This window comes from Haliaeetus leucocephalus, unplaced genomic scaffold (genome assembly GCF_000737465.1).
Source record: "Haliaeetus leucocephalus isolate CR32 unplaced genomic scaffold, Haliaeetus_leucocephalus-4.0 Scaffold358, whole genome shotgun sequence".
Taxonomy (NCBI): Eukaryota; Metazoa; Chordata; class Aves; order Accipitriformes; family Accipitridae; genus Haliaeetus; species Haliaeetus leucocephalus.
The window spans coordinates 18,471-35,955 of NW_010972794.1; the positions used below are offsets into that span (position 1 = coordinate 18,471).

The 17,485-nt window shown below is 45.5% G+C and overlaps 1 pseudogene; it reads right to left on the bottom strand.

Annotated features, from left to right (window-relative positions):
• Nucleotides 1–10,914: 10,914 nt before the first annotated feature.
• LOC104835060 lies at nucleotides 10,915–11,558 on the bottom strand (annotated as a pseudogene).
• Between the last annotated feature and the right edge of the window lie 5,927 nt (nucleotides 11,559–17,485).

The following is a 17,485-nucleotide window of genomic DNA, read 5'->3' on the forward strand; positions in this document are numbered from 1 at the left end:
TAGGGCCAGATGATTTTATAAATGTTTTTATAAAACTTTAATGTTTTCATAAATGATCTGGACACAGGAATCAAATGTACATTAAATAAGTTTGCTGACAATACTAAACTGGGAGGAGCTATGGACTCCCTCGAGGGTAGAAGGGCCTTACAGAGAGATCTGGATAGACTGGAGAGCTGGGCAGTCACCAATGGTATGAAATTTAACAAGAGCAAGAGCCGGATTCACCACCTGGGACAGAGTAATCCTGGTTATACATGCAAATTAGGGGACGAGAGGCTGGAGAGCAGCCCTGCAGAAAGAGGTCTGGGGGTTTGGGTTGATGGCAAGTTAAATATGAGTCAACAGTGTGCCCTGGCAGCCAAAAGGGCCAACTGTGTCCTGGGTGCATCAAGCACAGCATAGCTAGCTGGTCGAGGGAGGCCATTGTCCCACTCTACATAGCACTGGTGCAGCCCCACCTCAAGTACTGTGCAGTTTTGGGTGCCTCCCTCCAAGAAGGACATCAAACTATTAGAGGGTGTCCAGAGGAGGGGGACCAAGATGGTGAAAGGCCTCGAGGGCAAGACTTCTGAGGAGCGGCTGAGGTCACTTGGTTTGTTCAGCTTGGAGAAGAGAAGGCTGAGGGGTGACCTCATCGCAGTTGACACCTTCCTCAAGGAGGGCAGCAGAACGGGAGCTGCTGATCTCCTCTGTCTGGTGACCAGCAATAGGACACGAGGAAATGGACGGAAGCTGTGTCAGGTGAAGTTCAGATTGGACATTAGGAAAATGTTCATCACTGAGAGGGCAATCGGTCACTGGAATAGTCTCCCAGGGCAGTGGTCATGGCACCAAGCCTGTTCAGAATTCAAGGAGGGTCTGGATGATGCTCTTAGTCATATGGATTAGTTTCAGGTCGTCCTGTAAGTTGGACTTGATGATCCTTATGGGTCCCTTCAAAGTTCAGATATACTATGATTTTAAGTGCTATTTACATACAGCCCATAGATTTCAGTTCATTTCTTCCCCTCCCCTATATCGTCTACCCAACAGGCTAATCTACACAGAGGATCTGGAGCCTTCCTGGGACTCACAGGAACCTGAGATTAGATATTGGCTCCCCAAATCCCCTTCAGGGATGGCCAAATGCTAACTTTTAAAAAATAACTAACATCATTAGGGTAACATGGTTTTTTCTTTAGAGGGTCCTGCCAGCATTTGCCTTATTTGCATCACAGCGCTACATTGGAAAAGATTTTTTGTCATCCTTCAGACAGTTGTAACAATAATTTCCTCATTCCAAATCAAGAAGTCAAAAAGTCCACTTCCCCCTCACCTCCCTTCCAAAGCAGCTCAGACCGAGAAAATAATTTTCTAAATTTCAAGAGGTGTTTCTTAAACTGCAATATTTTTCTTCTTCAGTACGTGGTAGTCTGTATTTACTAACCTTCCAAAAGAAAGACCATTTGGACGAAAAAGCAAACGTCACCAAAATCACTGAAACCAGGTTCTTCCAACAATGTAAACCCTTTTGCCCCAGTAACTTCTTTGGGGCCAGCAGACATTAATTTGTTTCAAGACCGGTTTCAATTTGAACGTTCCGGGATCTTCTGCTGCACCAGCCTTTGTGGAGCATTCCCAACCCCTTCAGAAGGTGACTCACAGGAAATATGTGATTTTGCCCTCAGCAGATGGGCTATGCAATCACCTCCTCACTCCTGTGCAGCTCCCCAGCAAGTCAGCTCTGCTCACACCCTGGTACCTCTCGCTTCTCCTTCATCCCTCTCCAAACAGCCGCGCTACGACAGCGTGGCAGATGCACCATCCCTCGGAGCCAGACTGCGGTGCCACGGTGCCCGCATCAAACAAGCCACGGCCATGGACCTGAAGCCAAGCAATGACACAAAGCCCTGCCATAGGTCCACAAAATGATGGACAATTAGATTTAGAGCTGAAACAAGAAAATAAAGCCTTCACTTACAAACACGCATGCTGCTTCTGGGTCTGTGCTGCTGCTTCCTACAAAAAACTAAACAACAAAGCCAGGAAGGGGACACCTCAGCAGGGCCACATCACCCACAGGCATGGAGAACGAGAACAGCGCGAGGCTCAGGAGAGCTCTGGGGACTTGGGAGTGGGGGTGCACAAAGTGTCACGGAATTGCGACGTGGGGCTGGAAAGGTCCACTGACTGGGAGAACCGGTCTGCCGAGATGACCCGTGGTCAACTCCAGCCTGCAGAGGCCAGAGTGGCTTTCACAGGGCAGCTGTATTGCTACCGTGAGGCTCGGCTTGAAGCCGCGCAGGAGTTCAACGGGAGCACCAGCTCTCTTCTTCACACATCTGGGTCTGGATAAAAAAGACCTTTCGATAGGGCCAGTCTGATTCAAAGCTCCGACACCGTTCAACAGCCGCCAGCCAGGCGGGAGCGAGTGCCAAATGACTCAGCTTCACGGCCGCTGCTTTACAATGCAGTCTCCAGGGCCACGGAGCAGCGAGCAGCGAGCGAGCGGGCCAGCATCGCGGGCAGAGCCGGGCTGGGCCGGGGGCTTGTGCCGACCCCTCGCAGGCCCCCGCTCCCCGGGTGCTGGGAGCGCAGCAGAAGACACGGGCGCACGCTGCTCTCTGCTGGTCAGCGCACCGCCACGCAGCCCCGGCTGGAAAATGTCCTCTTGCAAACAGATGACGGGGTAGAAATGACATTAAAGACTTCTTCCTTTTTAAATCTGACATCACGCCTATGAACAGCCTCTGCAAAAGAAATAACTTTGGGGTTTTACATTTGCTTTCATAAGCTCGGCCCCTAACTAATGGCTTTACATACCTATACAAACGCCAGTCGAAATACCGCTTTTAAAGTGTTTCCGCATTATGGATGTGGCATTTTGGAACTGCACACGTCTGTGCTCTCCTTCCTGACTGAAAACATACTTGTGTTTTGAGCCAATCCGCAGGAAATGTACTTCTTTTCCACTTCCACTTTTCTCTTTCCAAGAGTTTTCCTTTCACTCCTGTTTAGCTGCATCCAAAGCAGAACTTTTTTCCTTTTTTTCCTCAAACTAAAAAAGCCCAGACTCCAGGCATTTTGACCACCTGCTCAGCATAGAGCATCCTCCCTTACTAGGAATGCTGCACTGGTTGGCACTGCTGATTTTTCAACCCAACAAACACCAGTATGTTGGGCACCAGCCTGGGTGAGGACTATGCCTGGGTCTGCTGGGTCCAACCTGCCTCTAGAGCAGGCTGAGGGACACCACTTCTTCGTGTAATCCTTGGTGGCTATTGAACAACCCTAGATGCTGGGCCAGAGTTGTGATGGGTGAGGAATATGAATGCCAACTCCTAAATACTCTTTGAGACTCCTCAGCAGATGCCAGTAGTCAGCAACGTAAGGGGTAAATCAACTCATCCAAAGAGAGCAACAGAAACTGGATGTGCCAGGAAGATGTTAGACATGCACACACAGAGAGGGATCCCAGCTCTGCCTGGGGCCAGGACAGCAAACCTTGCCTTCAGAACTGGGGGATTTTATCACCTTGGAGAAAGGAGAAAGCACCAAAACTGGATGCCCAGCCCTCAAGAAATGCTCTTCTGTCGCTCTTCTGGGAGGCCTTGATAGTGCAACATCATGAAAACAGCTCCTAGAAGTGCATAAGACAAGTGCAGAGCAGAAGAAGCCTCAAAGGAGGCCTGCGTGCAGCAGCAGGGGTTTCCTGCAAGGCAGTAGGTGGCTGGTATTAGCCTTCAGCATCTCTTTTGCTGAAACTTTCCTGGAGTCTTTCTGAAGCTGGTTTGGCCAGGCTGCTTCCCCACCACCTCTTGGAGTGCTCTCACTCATTACTTGCTTAACTTCTCTCTCCTTCCCAGAGCCTGTCCCTTCCCAGGTATGAACTGCTGCCCACTATGGCGCTCCAATGGATGGTGCACTGGGGGATGAGCACAACAGCTTTACAGCTCAGCCTCCCTCTGGCTCCCAGACTCTCCACACATTAGGGACAGTGACAGCACTGTTTTCTGCTGGTTCGTGGCTAGACCACAACCCTAGAGCAGCTGGAGTGCAGAAAAGAGGTCCTCTCAACCAGCTTCTGTTATAGGCTGAAATCCCACAGTGCTTTCAATAAATCCCTCCTCAATTACTTTCTGTATTTTTTGAGTCCACTCCAAAACAGGGCTATTGCACTAGATCCTAACTTCTATAAGAAAGGCCTTCCTGGAAGTTGAATCCTTCCAGTTCGATCTCCCAAAGGCTTAGGATCACAGAAGAGTTGATGGTACTTCCCTTCCCACCAACTGCCCCCCCCCCCAACTCCATACAAAAGGCTAAAATCTCATTTTCCGGCTCCAAAACCATTAAAAACAGAAAATCACATTTTATTTGCCATAAAGTGTTGATTTGTCACAAAAACAGCAGTATAAAACATACACCAAGGCATGCAGCTTGGGCAACAAGCCACTATCCACACTCCTTCATGTCCAGAAAGAGTGACAAAGCCCTGAGAAGAAGTGACAGCTAGAAACCCTGCTGCGCTGTTCTCATGGAAGCATTATCACAGTATGAGAGATGTTCCTCAGCACACAAAATGTATTCATTCAATCCATAGAACTTTTTTTCCTTTACCAGGAATTCACTTGTATTACGAGTGAAGTCAGGTTCTCTTAAACTAACCCCCTCCTGCCTAGGTAGGAGCATAAGTCTGTGTTCCCAAATGCATTACAAGTTTCCTAAGTTTTCAATAATCTCATGATTTCAGCAAGTTTTGGAGTAACAGCACTACAAGGCAGTTGTAACCTTCACTCAGGGTAAAGTTCTGCTTCTTTTGGCTCTACTGCAACACTGACAACACTGAGTCTTTAAAAAGCACTTTGAGTCTCCTTTGGAAAGGAAAACCCAAGCCTGAGTGAAAGATGCAGAAAACAAACTGATAGGTAAAGCCTTGGTGAGTGTAGGAGAGCAGATGCAACAGAATTCAATAGTTACTATTTCATTCTGCAGAGCCTAATGACAGGGTATGGAAACATGGGATTTTTGAATTACAGACAGATGAATGCTGAGCATGGGGCGTGATGCAGAAGATGGCTCTTTGGGGATCCCAAGGGGAATAATGAGAAATAGAAAGAAGCCTGCTCTTCACCATGTTAAGGCCTTATTTCCTGTGATGGCAACATTTTGCCACTCAGTATTTAGATGCACAGGCAAAACACACACACACACTGTAGTCAACATCAAATCCTGAGCAGCCTCACAGCACTGGGCAAGGCTTAGAGCAAAATTATTCCTGTTCCCTGAGCTACAGTCCCAGGCAGCAGCACACCCATTCACCTCTCTGCCAACCTCACACCACTGTGGGTGGCAAAGCACAGCAGAAGGTAGTAACTGCCCGTATCACATCAGGGCATGCAAGCACAGCACCTTTCGGCTCAAATTTCCTGTAGCTGGGAAGCACCAGAATGCGTCTTTATTCTCTTCCACAACCGTATCTGCAGTCCAGCTGGATACTGGTTGGATGGGGTTAAGCGTGCCCAGTCCATCAGCCTGGGAAGCCTGCAATGCATTTTCCTGCCCTGTCCACCTAAATCTCTGGGGAGATCTCAGTCTCTAATTTAGCTATTCCTCCCCAAGCATACAGCACCAAAAATAAATAATACAGCTCACTTTCATTTGGGGGCGGGGTTTTGAAGGGCAGGGGGTTGATTTGCTTTTTGTTGTTGTTGTTTTGCATTGTCACTTTCTAATAATTAAAGAAAAAAAGCACACGTAGGTTAAAAATTTGTCATCCAAATGGCCATCTCATTGTTGAGTGTATACGAAGCCAGACACAGTAGGAATCTCGTGTTCCTTTTCCTTTTTGGAATCTACGACATGGCTGTATCTTTCTCCTCTGTTACATTCCAGGTAGGGACCCCAGTTTGCAGCGGGCCTGCAGCAGCTTACAATGCGCTGAAAAGCAAAAACCAACAGCATTTAATGTCTTACGTTAGTCTGGGCTATTGTGAAAGTTCAGTAAAGCTGTAACTCTAAACATGCTCTGCAACTCAACAAATGGCAAACAAATCAAAGTTATTAAAAATCATTCCAAATGTCCTTGGGTTCAGTGGATTCTGGACACTGAAGTCAAACAAGCCGGGAAAGCTGTGACCAACAGGACTCTGGCAAAGCTTGGCAAGAAGAGCATACATCAGATCTTGCACTTGCTCGTTTCTGTGAGGAATGGGAGGCAAAACTCCAGAAAATGATATGGGGATAGAAAGAGATAGAAATTCTTCAGAGAATTTAAAGCAGCTGGAACAACAGCAGAAACCATGAAAATCACCGTTGAATGTGTGGCTGCACTCCCAGAGAATTAGGCTTTATCTTCTTATCAGGACACAGTAGGGTAAATTTGCCTCTGATGCAACTACCAGAGGGGTGTTTTGGTCTAAAAATCCAATTAACGAACACCTCAAGGTACTGAACGTGTGTTGGAGAAGACAGCACAGGTGTTCCTGACAATGCCAAGGAAAGCAAGACTTGAGGCTATGACACCTTTTTTGCACCCTTACCTGACAAAGGTTTCCTTCAGCTTTAACTATTTTTAGAATAGCAGCAATGGGAATCCAGATGACACAGAAGATGGTCATGCACCAGCCAATGGCGGTTCCCCAGGCTGGATATAACACCGAGCCGTAAGTGGGAGGTGAAAACGTGACCAAAGACCAGACCAAAATTGCCTGTAAGAAATGGCAAAATGCCTGAGAACAGTCGCATAGGAATTTGGACTTCTCCCCCCAGAAACGTGGCAGCATCAATAGCCCAATTGAACTGCATCTACAGCAATGCACACAGCATGGGCAACAAACAGGAGGAGCTGGAAGCCAGTGTGCAGCTGGAAAACTATGCTATAGTTGCCATCACAGAAACATGCTGTGATGACTCACAAAACTTGAGTGCTGCAATGTATTGCTATGAAGTCTTCAGAAGGGATAGGCAAGGAAGGAGAGGCGGTGGGCTAGCCCTGTATGTTAGGGAGTGTTTTGACTGTCTAGATCTTGACAACGGTGATGAAATGGTGGAGCATTCATGGGTAAGAATCAGGGGGGATGCCAACAAGGCAGATATCATGGTGGGAGTCTGTTATAGACCATCCAACCAGGATGAAAAGGCAGATGAAATAGTCTATAAGCAACTGGGAGAAGTCTCACAATCACTAGCCTTTGTTCTTGTGGATGACTTCAACTTACCAGATGTCTGCCAGAAATGCAATACAGCAGAGAGAAAACAGTCTAGGAGGTTCCTGGAGTGTGTAGAAGATAACTTCCTGACACAGCTGGTGAGTGATGCGACTAGGGAAGAGGCCCTGCTGGACCCGTTATTTGCGAACAGAGAAGGACTTGTAGATGATGTGATGGTTGGAGGCTGTCTTGGGCATAGTGGTCGTGAAATGATAGAGCTTTTGATTCTTGGAGAAGTAAGGAGGGGGGGTCAGTAGAACTGCCACCTTGGACTTCCAGAGGGCAGCCTTTGGCCTGTTTAGGGGCCTGGCTGACAGAGTCCCTTGGGAGGCAGTCCTGAAGGGCAAAGGAGTCCAGGAAGGCTGGACATTCTTCAAGAACAAAATCTTAGAGACGCTGGAGCAAGCTGCCCCTATCTGCCAAAGGATGACCTGGTGGGGAAGAAGACTGGCCTGGCTGAACAGAGAGCTTTGGCTGGAACTCAGGGGAAAAAAAAAGAGTTTATGAACTTTGGCAGAAGGGGCAGGTAACTCAAGAGGACTACAAAGACGTTGTGAGGTTATGCAGGGAGGAAATTTGAAGGGCCAAAGCCCAGCTAGACCTTAATCTGGCTACTGCAGTGAAAGGCAATAAAAAAGGTTTCTGTAAATACATTAATGACAAAAGGAGGGCTAAGGAGAATCTCCATCCTTTATTGGATGTGGGGAAAAACATAGTGACAAAAGATGAGGAAAAGGTGGAGGTACTTAATGCTGCCTTTGCCTCGGTCTTTAAGAGTAAGACCAGTTGTTCTCAGCATACCCAGCACCCTGAGCTGGAAGACAGGGATGGGGAGCAGAATGAAGCCCCCATAATCCAAGGGGAAATGGTTAGCGACCTGCTACAACACTTAGACGTACACAAGTCTATGGGGCTGGGTGGGATCCACCCAAGGGTACTGAGGGAGCTGATGGAAATGCTCACCAAGACACTTTCAATCATTTGTCAGCAGTCCTGGTTAACTGGGGAGATCCCAGCTGACTGGAGGTTAGAAAATGTGACGCCTATCTACAAGAAGAGCTGGAAGGAGGATCCATGGAACTACAGGCTTGTCAGGCTGACCTCAGTGCTGGGGAAAGTTATGGAGCAGATCATCTTGAGTGCCATCACATGGCACATACAGAACAACCAGGTGATCAGGCCCAGTCAGCATGGGTTTATGAAAGGCAGGTCCTGTTTGACTAACCTAATTGCCTTCTACGACAAGATGATCTGCTTTGTGGATAAGGAAAAGGCTGTGGATGTTGTTTACCTGGACTTTAGTAAAGCCTTTGACACCGTTTCTGACAGCATTCTCCTAGAGAAACTGGCTGCTCATGGCTTGGATGGGTGTACTCTTTGCTGGATAAAAAACTGGCTGGATGGCTGGGCCCAAAGAGTTGTGGTGAAGGGCATTAAATCCAGCTGGCAGCAGGTCACAAGTGGTGTTCCCCAGGGCTCAGTATTGGGGCCAGTTCTGTTTAATATCTTTATCAACGATCTGGATGAGGGGATCGAGTGCATCTGTGTGAGTCAGCACAGGCAGGACGCAGGAACAACCACAAAACCATGGATGAAATGCAAAGTATAAATTTATTTTCATTACCTCACCAATCTTTCATTACTATCCCACATTCCACCCCCTCAGTCAAGGGACTGCTTCCGCTGAGGCTGGCAAAGGTGGAGGTGTCCATTTGGGCTTGCGGGATATTTTTTTTACAGAGGCATGAAATAAATGCATATAGAAAAAGGAATAAAAATATCCCTACAATAATGCTTTGAATCAGGTGTCCCATCTATTCTGTCATGGAATTAAACCACTCAGCTAGCCAGGCACCACCAGTAGATTGTTTCATTTGATGCATTAAGTCTTGGAGATGTTGAATGTCATTCTCAACGCTGGCTGATTCATCAGTGATGTTGAAGCAACACACACCTTTAAAAGCAGAGCAGTGTTTATGGTGTCAAAGAAGGAGATAGTCCACCGCCAGTCAATTTTGTAATGTTCCTTGGCGCACAGCCGTTACCTACTTGGAAAGAAAACAACGAGGAACATTAACATCAAAATAACTTACCGTAGCATAATTCTGTAATACAGCTACTGGCTTTGGCATGCCAATGAAACTTGTGGTCAAAAGATCTGCAGCTGTTAATCCTCCCTCAATACAAAAGGCAGGTGAGTTAGTTACAGTAGAGGCCAACCAAATCCAAGTATTTACACGTTAATTTTGTGGAAATGTATCCAGGGCACATGGTTGTAGTACAAAACTACAAAACATGATGAGCCAACCTATGATAAGGAAAACAGGAGTGTCATCTCCTTCCAGTAATGCATACACCATTGCTCCTTCAGCTAATATTACTCCGGGTTTGATAACCTGATATGGGGTAATTGCCTACAAAGGTTGAAGAGCTATGGCTTGCACTTTTTCAGACTGAACTTCAATTTGATGTTGGGTTCATGACACCAATAACACTGTTCCAATGCTATCTCCTCTAGATAAGGCACAAGTATTCATTGAAGATACTTGAAATACAAGAACTCAAGAATCTGGTATCAACAGGGGATGTAAAATAAGAGGAGAAGTTGGGGTACAGAACCATATGGCATTCTCAGGGGTTATTATATGAATCTTCACATCTAGGCTAATCAGTTGCGGTCCCACCATGCAGTCTGTCCATATAAGCAATTCCATTTTCCCTATAGTTAATAATTTGGGAGAGATACCATCTGGAAGAATTTCAGTCCTCACCATGTTTTGTACTGAAGGTGTTATAATATGATCATAGGGTGTTTGATTACGAATATTCCAGTTGTTTAACAAAAACCCCTGCTGTAGTAAGATGTGAACTCCAATGTTGTAAAGTTTTAGTACTGGTTAGCTTCCTTAATTGTTCCTTCAGCATCCCATTCATTCTTTCAATCAAGCCATTAGCTTGGGGATGGTAGGCAGTGTGGAATATCCAATCTGTCACTAGCCCTTGAGGCCAATCTTGGACATTATGTCTACCAAAGTGTGTTCCTTGGTCACTTTGTATTTGTTGAGGAGGTTCATATTGATGAATAAGTTGTTCTAATGCTTCAACTGTGTTATGCTGATTAACATATTCGGTGGGTTTAGCAAAAAAGAGTCCTGACACTGTATCCACAGCAGTAAATACATATCACCAGTCCCTCAACAGGAGCAGGGGGCCCGTGTAATTGACCTGCCAGGTATTCAAGGCCCACTGACCCTGTTTCATCTTTCCCCATGGCCTATATAATGCTGTGTACAAATAGTACAATTATGTGCACATGCTTTATAAATATGTAAAGGCAGAGGAGTTTGATTGTGAGCAATGTCCCATGTGCACACAGTATGAGCTGAACGATGTCCACAAGCTATATGCACATTTATAGCTTGGGCACATACTTCGGCAGAGGTCATATCATCTACTACCCTATTATTTTGTTCAAGTGAATCATCTTTTTGATGAGCTGAGACATGCCTTAATTTAAAGGATACCTTTGTACTTATTGCCAAATTTGTTGCCATATATCTGCCCCTCATATAGGGTATCTTTGTACATGCTAATCCTCTTGGGCCCAGTGGGGTAACCACGTTGTGAGGCTTTTGTATACAACCCAACTGTCAGTGTATAAGTAACGTGATGTGCCTTCCCTTCCAGGATAGCAAGAGATGCTGCAACCAATTCAGTCCACTGACTAGATGCTTGTACACCTGTTTGCCATAATATAATACCTGGAACTGGAGTATATGCAACTGGTCTCCATTGTCTTTGTCCAGTTGCCTTGTATGTTGCACTTCCATTGGTAAACGAGGCATCTTTTTTGTGCTTACTATTTTTGTTTAATCTCCTCCACCATTTCAGGGAAGAGGTCACAGAAGTCTTTATCTTTTAAACTAAAAGCTAAGCTTTGTGCCGTGAGTTGTCTTTGTGAACTCTGATGTCTCTGTGCTGCCCAGTGTGGGGTTCTTTTCCACCATAAAACTAAGGCAGCCCGTGAAGATCGTTGGGACTGGCCAAGCTAGATTCCATGTATTCAGGTGGAAATCAGTGATTGAAAGATGCAACCTTGTACTACACTTAAACCTTCCATTAGGTGTAATCATATAAATACTAAGAGGTTTAAAAAGAAATTCTTTGGGGAATATTATTTTCCCATGGTAATAGCCACCTTCACAGGGAGTCATTTCTGGCCCCCATACAACATAGTGCCATTCAACGATATTAGATGGGAGGGGTTCTGCACAGATATAAGGCGCTGGATCTTTCTTAACTCAAAGGCAGTCTTGTTTAAGGCTGTCTAGCTGTTGTTGGTGCTCTCTTATTACTGTTGTTGCTCATCTCTCCCTGCTAGAGCAGGCCCTCCACTGCTGGGACACCCCACCTGCCTGCAGCTGGAGGCCAAGGGAGGGAGGGAAGGAGGGATGATTATAAACATGCTTAAGTGACCTGCATTTGGGGTGTAGAAAAATACATATATCATTTTAATTGTTGTTTATCCTTGTGTGTTTAACAAGTAAAACATCTGTGTTTAGATAACATAGGCAGATGGTAGACTTAGAGGCACCCTATTGAACATGCTTGAGATTCCTGCCCTGCTGTGGGAAAGATCAAAGCACAGTGGTAAACTACACCTGCGCAAATCCCTGGTAAACGGGCAAAAACAGCAGGGCTGGCAATCCTTTAGCATGGACAGAGCTCCATGGTACCCGCATTCCCTCTTGTGTGCCTCTGCCCAGGTGCTGTTTCAGAGATACCCTAGTTGGTGAGTTAATGCAAATAAACTTACTTTTTGCATTTCATCTGTGGTTTTTTGGTTGTTCCTGTGTCCTGCCTGTGCTGATTCACACAGCACCCTCAGTAAGCTTGCAGATGACACCAAGTTGGGCAGGAGTGTTGATCTGCTTGAGGGCAGGAAGGCTCTACGGAGGGATCTGGACAGGCTGGATTGATGGGCTGAGGCCAGTTGTATGAGGTTCAACAAGGCCAAGTGCCGGGTCCTAAGCTTGGGTCACAACAACCCCATGCAGCGCTACAGGCTTGGGGAAGAGTGTCTGGAAAGCTGCCTGGTGGAAAAGGACCTGGGGGTGTTGGTCGACAGCCAGCTGAATATTATCTGGCAGTGTGCCCAGGTGGCCAAGAAGGCCAATAGCATCCTGGCTTGCATCAGAAGGAGTACGGCCAGCAGGACTGGGGAGTGATCATCACCCTGTACTCAGCACTGGTGAGGCTGCACCTTGAGTGCTGTGTTCAGTTTTGGGCCCCTCACAAAAAGAAAGATATTGAGGTGCTGGAGCATGTCCAAAGAAGAGCAACAAAGCTGGTGAAGGGTCTAGAGAACAAGTCCTATGAGGGGCAGCTGAGGGAACTGAGGTCGTTTAGCCTGGAGAAAAGGAGGCTGAGGGGAAACCTTGTTGCTCTCTACAACAACCTGAAAGGAAATTGTAGTGAGGTGCGTGTTGGCCTCTTTTCCCAAGTAACAAGTAATAGGACGAGAGGAAATGGCCTCAAGTTGCACCAGGGGAGGTTTAGATTGATATTAGGAAAAACTTCTTCACCGAAAGGGTTATCAAGCACTGGAACAGGCTGCCCAGGGAAGTGGTTGAGTCACCATCCCTGAAGGTATTTAAAAGACCTTTAGATGTGGCACTTAGGGACGTGGTTTAGTGGTGGACTTGGCACTGTTAGGTTTATGGTTGGACTCAATGAACCTAAAGGTCTTTTCCAACCTAAATGATTCCATGATTCTGTATCAAATGTGCAAACCTCTGAAAATCTCTGGGGAAATACTGACTCACATTAGAGTTACCAAAGTGCAGTGAACGACAGCATTTGCAGCCCAGGATTCCTAATTCCCCCAGTTCTGCTTCCGCACATGGTCCAGAGCATCTCAGCTTTCCCTGGACAAAGCAGCCTGGTGCCAAACAAACATCCACAAACACAGCTATGATGATGAATTAGACGTATTTGGTATACATATTTAGAATATGATGAGTAAATTCTGTTTCTTAATCTACATCTTCTGCGTTAGCAGTGCGTACAGGGACAGGATCATGATCGATTACATTATTAAAGTGTTAATGTAATTGTAACTCTCTGAACCACATAACTGAAAATCTCTTCTAAGATTCATAAGTTTCATAAAATGAAGTTGAGATGCTTTATTTAACAAAAAGTTGATGCTTGCTTACAAGCTAAACAAAAATAATTTAGCTCAAAATTTGTAAATGCTGAAAGAATCAAATAGCCACACTCTGCCTCCTCCCTGCCACAGCAGACAGTGATGACAACTGTGGTATTGCCTCTGAGCAGCTCTTGCAGACATGCTGGAGTTTCATCCTAGCAAGGCCTGCTCAGAAAGGTCTTGCTCTGGGATCAAGTGTTGGTCTCATTGCATCAGTCCCACTTGCTTTGGTTAAAGACAATTTCAAGGGACTTTATCAGAAGGTTGAAGGGACCGCTGAGTTTGAAATGCCTTGCCCAGGAAATTAGCTTGGAAAGTTAGGTGGACCGGGAAGGGCACCTTTCACAATGGAAGCCTGGATTTTTTTTGTTCTGGCTTATGCCAACATTAGTTCAGTTTTACCAAAAGCAGACATTGAGTGCAATACTTATTTTTGGTGGTTTATTTAAGCTTTTGGCACTAACTAAGGGGCTGCAGCAGAGGCAGAAGTGGTTTGTCTGAGTCACAGTGTGAGGAGCACAAGTGGGAGAGCACATGGAAGTTCTCACTCCTGCAACCCTGTCCTGGTTTTCCTTATTCATTGGCACCGTGACAAGATTCATATCTCAAGAACCCAGACATGTGAATGAATGGAAGCTCTTCTTCAGGGTTAGCCCAGTAAGATTTAGAGTATTTGGCAACATACTTGGGATGTGGCCTTCAGAGATCATAGAAGGTATTGTTTGTGCTTGAGACTGCAAGGTCACCAGCGTGCTGTATCCCACCTAGTCTAAAACTTAAATGAAATAGGATTAAATATTCAGGTTAAATATAGAGAAACCCTGGAGCTTCCACAGAGGGCCGACTTAAATGTTTCTGCTACGTACTGTAAGTTAATACAATAATGCCCATGTTCTTATCGCTGGTAGGTTTGGAAAGATGCAGCCACCCAGATATTCTACTCCCTGTCCGTGGCATGGGGCGGGCTTGTTGCTTTGTCATCGTACAATAAGTTCCACAACAACTGCTACTCGGATGCTATTTTAGTTTGTGTAACCAACTGCGTCACCAGCGTATTTGCTGGGTTTGCAATATTCTCCATCTTGGGACATATGGCATTTGTGTCCGAGAGACCTGTCTCGGAGGTTGTGGACTCAGGTAAGCTGATCGTCACGCTGTCGGTATTGGGACTTGCTTTGACCAAGACATGACAATAACCTCCTTCCTTCCTCTGCTTCCCAGGATTTGACCTGGCATTTGTAGCCTACCCAGAAGCTCTCTCCAGGTTACCGGTTTCTCCTCTGTGGTCCTTCTTGTTTTTCTTCATGCTCCTGCTCTTGGGCCTTGACTCTCAGTTTGCCACCATAGGTGAGTGGGGTTTTAAGTAACCCATGGCCTTTCCAATGAACATTGCCTTTCTTATTTGTGCTGCTCAAAACCCACGCTTCTTCCTTTGCAGAAACACTTACAACCACCATACAAGATATATATCCCAAAGTGATGAAAAAGTTAAGAATCCCTATAACCCTGGGCGTGTGCATATTGCTCTTCTTTCTCGGTCTTATCTGTGTTACTCAGGTAAGACATTAAATTCTTTTTTTGGCTGTGGCTTTAGTCACGCTGCAAGCAATAAACTCAAGTCAAAATATCCTTTCCAACTGTTCCTGTTTGCATGGATCGATCTGAGAGAATCTTGAATTCTGCCAGTGTGCCTGGACATGCAAATAAGAAATTCCCAGAGGGAAGCTTTGAAGAACCCAAGGTTTTCAGTGATTATTGAACTGAGATGTGCTTTTAAACGGAAGGCCTGTACAGAGCCTGTGAACCATCAGCCTGATTTATTGCTTCTTGGTTCAGGAGATTCTTTGTGTAATCTCAAGCATACGCATACAGTCTGTCTGCAGTGCTGTGGGTACTGCTAATAGATGCCAATGGGATCTTTTTGTTCAGAACTGACTGCCAAACAGGACAGGATTTGAGAAACGGCCTATTCGCGTCAGAAAAACCTATTAGCTCACAAGCATCTGTAGATTGTATGATTACTTCTCCTGTGTGTGTGTGTCTCTGTGTGTGTGTGTACACATACATATATACACATACATAAAAGGAATTTTAAGTATACTGTGAAAACTTCTTGAGGCAATCGCTCTTAAGGATGTAAAGGTTCATTGCCATGACTCCATCTAGAAATGCAGATTTATGTATGCAATTAGACTGAGAATGTGAAGGAGATAACTGGAGTGAATAGACAGTTGTGTGGTCAAGCAAACATGATGGCAGGGAAGCTTGCAAAGGTCTTGGAACACAAGAGTGTGAAAAGGCTTAAAGCTTGTTTCCCGCTCTGTGATCCTGCCATTGCATGCTGGTGTTTAAAGCTGTGTTTAACCCACGTGGACAACTTGTGCGTGTAGGAGTATACAGGCCTACCAGAACTGATAACTGGTATAGCTGTTGCTGTAGCTCAGTGTTAAACCTTTGGCATCAGCTTTAATAGAGTAAGTTCCAAATTTGCATTTTGCTCTCAGCTCTCTCTATATACTTTGCGTACACATGTATCTTGTTACTAATATACAGATCGAGAGTATTTTGTCAGATGTGTTTCTCCACTTGACATAGAGATCTTTAAAGGAAATAATGTTCAGAAACATGTACTTAGCCTAGAGAACTGGGAACTTCAGAAACTCAGACTGGTGATTAGTTAAACTGGCTGGAGCAATGCAACTTGTTTTATTTGCATAAAGATGTTACTGGGACTGGGTACATTTTTACCTCTTTGGTTTTTTTGTTCTACAGGCAGGAATTTACTGGGTTAACCTAATAGATCACTTTTGTGCTGGATGGGGAATCCTTATTGCAGCTGTCCTGGAGATAATAGGCATAATCTACATTTACGGTAAATTATTAGCCTTGAAAATCCATGATTTGACTATGCAATCCGAGGCAGAGTGTATATTAAACATTAATTACCGCAGTAAAGCATTTATAACTTAACTGGCTGAAAAGCTTTAATGGTTACCACCAAACCGGAGAAAGTGCCCTTGACAGTTGCCTTTCTTCTATCCCTTGTGAGGCACCACACCTGCAAGGGAGGCACCTGCTTTACAGTGCACCCTACGCTGGTCTTTCAACAGGAGGAAACAGGTTCATTGAAGACATTGAAATGATGATTGGAAAGAAGAGCCGTTTGTTCTGGCTGTGGTGGAGAATGTGCTGGTTTTTCATTACTCCTGTGCTGTTAATGGTGAGTGCAGATGACTGGATTGTGTTAGTGTGACAGAACCTATTACTTTGATATTGAAGAGGTTTCCATGTGAAGATTCAGGGCTGAATGCCCAGGCCGTATGTATAAAGAGCAGGTATGGCTGTGCCAGTGAAGCAAACTACGTGCTATCTGTGCTTTCCGATATATACCACTCCTCCTTGGGTCCTCTCCAAGAGAGGCTGGACCTTCAGATCACTTGCTAGCGAGCTGGGTCTGCCCTCTGAGGAGACACACAGAGCAACCAGATTGTCCATCTTAGCAGCTGGATTATCTTCATTTCCGACTGAGAAAATGTTTTGAAAACCTAGATTTTTCCCCTTTGAGGGGAGTCCCATTTTCAGGACAGATCCCTGGCTTGGGTTTGCTCTTTGGGTGTCCAGCTGTTGCCCTGTCTAACTGAGACCTTTTTATGTCCTGTTATGTGTGTCTCAGTTTTTTGTTACTCCAGCACTTCTAATTGTGAGTGGTGATGGTTGATTTCTGTTACTATGAGAGAATCCATTAACATCCCAAATCCAGGAGCAGTACCAAGTCACTCTGGCCAGCACATTGCCTTTAATCTGCCCGGACTACAGTTTAGAAAATGCTGCCCCTAAAACATCTTATTTCTGCAGCAATATTTGCCAACAGTTGATCTCAGATTCTTTCCCATCTGCCTGTAAATAGCGGAACATGGGAAGATATAAAACATCGAGAGAAAGTTACTGGGCTCATCCAGCAACTTGCATGTTCTCCAACATGAGATTTCAACAGAACCTGGAGATCACGTTCTCTTTAAGCAGAGACGTACCTAAAGTGTTAGGGTGTGTATCAGTGTTGTCTTTCAGCCCTGTCCTTCAGTCT